Consider the following 4,002-nt stretch of genomic DNA (forward strand, 5'->3'; position numbering starts at 1 on the left):
CCCAGAAACAGCAAGGGCGGGTGGGGCTGGGCTGGGCAGGGCTTGAAAGACGGCGGGAAGTGCTTCGCACCCGGGAGTCTCCGGCCCGCGTCTCGCCGGGCGTGCCGGAAGCACGCCTCTAAGTCCTCCTTTCCTGCTCCCGGGCAGAAATCGGATTTTACAAACGGGCCTGGGGGTGTGCCGAGGTTGCGGGTGGGGAGGGGGGAGAATCCTGGTTAAAAAAAGAAGAAAGTATGAACTGCAGAAGTGGATCTCAAAAAAAACAAAACACAACAAAAAACCCAAAACGGCTCCCTGTCCGTTCCACAGGATAACCTTTTTAAAAAATATATACATTTTTTTATTGTAAAGAGACTGAGTATTTGAGTTTTGTTCGTCTGAATTGAGAGAGGATGAAAGGGTTCATGAGGATGGGGGACAAGAAACAAAAACTTGAAGCATAGAAAATCTGCATGTTGGAATGCCATCATTTTGGATCTGAGTTAGACAAACTGCAGTTTCAAATGAAAAAAAAAACAGGAAGGGAAAGAGGAGGAGGAAGAAGAGGAGGAAGAGAAGGAGAAGAAAGAGGAGAAGGGGAGGCGGAGGAGGAAGGAAGGAAGGAAGAAAGGAAGGAGGAGGAGGAGGAAGGAAGGAAGAAAGGAAGGAGGAGGAGGAGAGGAGGAGGAAGAGGAGAAGAAGAGGAGGAGGAGGAGGAGGAAGAGGAGGAGGAAGAGAAGGAGAAGGGGAGGAGGAGGAAGAGGAGGAGGAAGAAGGAGAAGAAGGAGGAGGAGGAGGGAGGAAGGAAGGAAAAAAGGAAGGAGGAGGAGGAGGGAGAGGAGATAGAGAAGGCGGCCAGGGAATTTCCAGGACAAGAGATTATATGTTTGTTCTCTTATGTAGGCAAAATACTTTCTCTTTTCTTTTATTTCTTCCTTCCTTCCTTCCTTTTTTTATTTCTTCCTTCCTCCCTTCCCTCTTCTTTCTTTCTTTTCTTTCTATTGAAATTCAGCAGTGTTCCTGTATGGTTGAAATAAACATAAAGATCTGGAGTTTCAAAAACAAATATATGAGTTACATTTATGTAACTGAAATACTATCACATATTTGGACAGTCCAGTTAATTGCTAATGGTGAAGGACAGTCTACTCAAGCTGGGGTTCATGTACAAAGACCGAGAATGCTAAGAGCAGTGGGTTCAGAAGACAACACATCAGGAAGTCACAGACATCATGAACTTGATTTTTCTCAGCTACCATTCAAGGAATCAGGAAGCTGCTTCAGCAACAGTGGCCATCACAAACGCCTCTCAAACACATCTCCTTGGAATAATTTGGTGTATGTCTAGAAATAAGTTGCTGATGAGTTTGAGATACTTAGTTTTTGTTTTTTTTTGTCGGTTGTGGGGCTGAACTCTGAGCCTGGGAGCTGTCCCTCAGCTCTTCAGCTCAAGGTTAGCACCCTAAGAGCCACAGCGCCACTTCCAGCTTTTTTTTTTCTTTCTTCAGTTTATGTGGTGCTGAGGAATCAATCCCAGGGCCTTATGCATGTGAGGCAAGCGCTCTACCACTGAGTCACCTTCCCAGCTCTGAGACACTTAGTTTTTGCAGCATCAAGACTGAACTGAAGAAAGAGTAGAGGCTGATTGAGTCATTCTTCATACTTGCCAGCTAGTGACTTCTAGAGGAAAGGCAGGAAAAACTACAATTTTCTGCCACTGTTGGCAATAGAGGCTTGGAAGGAAACAGATTAATATTATCAAAGGATTTCAATTCAAGCTACAAGAATCATTATGCCAATTACGAATACACACACCTAGGCATTCAGAATGGTGAGGGCTTTGAAACCTGTGTTAAGTGACCTGGACATTTTAAATGAGACTTCAGATGGTTTCAGATATATTTTTAAAAATTAACTAATTTTTTTAGTGGTGCTGTGGCTCAAGTGGTAGAGCGCTCACCTTGAGCTGAAGAGCTGAGGGACAGCGCCCAGGCCCAGAGTTTAAGCCCCATAACCAACAAGAACAACAAAAAGAAATTGGAATAAAAATTAATTAATTTTTTTTGTCAGTTGTGCGGTCTGAACTCTGGGCGTAGGCGCTGTCCCTCAGCTCTTCAGCTTAAGGCTAGAGCTCTACCGCTTGAGCCACAGCGCCACTTTTTTCTGTAGTGCTGAGGAATCGAACCCAGGGCTTCATACATGCATGGCAAGCATTTTACCACTGAGCCACCTTCCAAGCCCATCAGATATATTTTTTAATTAGTTTACTTTATTGTTACTATAAAAATGATGTACAGGGGGATTACAATAACATGAATCATGTAATAAATTACTTTCCTTTCATACAGTGTCTTCTGTTCCTTTGCTTTTTCCCAGTCCCTTCCTCCTGTCTCCACCTAGGAGTTGTACGCTTCACTTTCATGAGGGCCCAGTGCGCTCCACTGCTGCAGTTTTTCCCTTGAGTTCTGTGCCTTTCTCCCCAAGATACACTATTCATAAAGAAAAGACAGAATCATCAAGAAATAAAAATTAAAAGAGAGATCTCGTTTCAATATCTTGGAGTTCATTTTGATATCTGTATGTATATTTATAATTTTTTATAAATATAAAGAGGCACATAGGCATTGTGCTTTTGTGTTTCTCTCCTAAGAGAAAAAAAATTTTATACTATACTTTAAATAAGCAGCCTCCAAAATTTTTGGCACATTTTTGTGCAATTTCTTTTTTTCTAATAGAATATGGATTCAATCCAATGTTTTTGAAGCAATGACTTCTTTTTTCAAAACCAATCTTTTATTTATGAGCATATATTACTTTATCAGTTTTATTTAAAATTAATGTACATATATACATATATATGCATAAATGGACTTTGATTAGGGCCACCATTTCCATGAAATACTGATTTGTTGTTTATTACTTTTCAATCACAAAAATCTCTCATTTTTGTCTTCATTTAATGACGTTTTCTGGTTCAGATCACAAGTTCCATAAGGACACAAATGTCATCTCCACATTTATGAAGGAAATAGCAGCCCATTTGTCAGAAACCTGAACAATGTAGAGCATGAAGATAATTAGAATATCATGTATTCTAAGCGTGCGTGTGTGTATGTGTAGGTGTGTGTGTAAGTGTATGTATGTGAGTGTGTATATGTGTTTATATATGTCCAAACCTCTGGATGAGAAACTTCTTTGGGTAAACCATGTCCTATATTTTATATAATAATAAAATATTTATCTTCTTCCCAGCTTAAGAGCGAGCATACTGTAATCATTAGACCCCTCCTGTATGTATATGCTCCTCTTAGGACCCTTCCTCATTCACATGGACAATTGCTACTTGCTTTAAAATTACTATTACCTCAGATTTCTTTTCTTGTTTTCTATTTCTTTGGGGGGAGGAGGTAGGGAAGTGAGAAAAGGGTGGTACTGGGGTTTGAACTCAGAGTCTTTCACTTGCTAGGCAGCTCTTCTACTACTTGAGCCACTCCTCTGAATTGCTGATTTTCAAGGAAAGCTCTTGATTGATGGCCAGGCTAGACTTGTTTGGGGTTTGAACTCAGAGTCTTTCATTTGCTAGGCAGCTCTTCTACTACTTGAGCCACTCCTCTGAATTGCTGATTTTCAAGGAAAGCTCTTGATTGATGGCCAGGCTAGACTTGTTTGGATCCTCCTTCTTGTGTTTCCCCTGGTCTCTGGAATGGTAGGCGTGTACATTGTGCCCAGTCACTGGACCCTCCTTGAGCTTGTATGAGTGCTGCTTACTACATCCAGCCATTGGAGATGAAGTCTCTCAAATATATATATATATATATATATATATATATATATATAGTGTGTGTGTGTGTATATATATATATGTGTGTATATATATATTTATGTAGCCTTCTTGTTCATATCTCTTGCTCATTTTTCTATTGAACTATGTTTTTCTTTTTTTTTTTTTTGGGTCCGGTCATGGGGCCTGAACTCTGGGCCTGGGCGCTGTCCCTCAGCTCTTCAGCTCAAGGCTAGCGCTCT

This window comes from Dipodomys ordii, unplaced genomic scaffold (assembly GCF_000151885.1).
Source record: "Dipodomys ordii isolate 6190 unplaced genomic scaffold, Dord_2.0 Scaffold117, whole genome shotgun sequence".
Lineage (NCBI taxonomy): Eukaryota > Metazoa > Chordata > Mammalia > Rodentia > Heteromyidae > Dipodomys > Dipodomys ordii.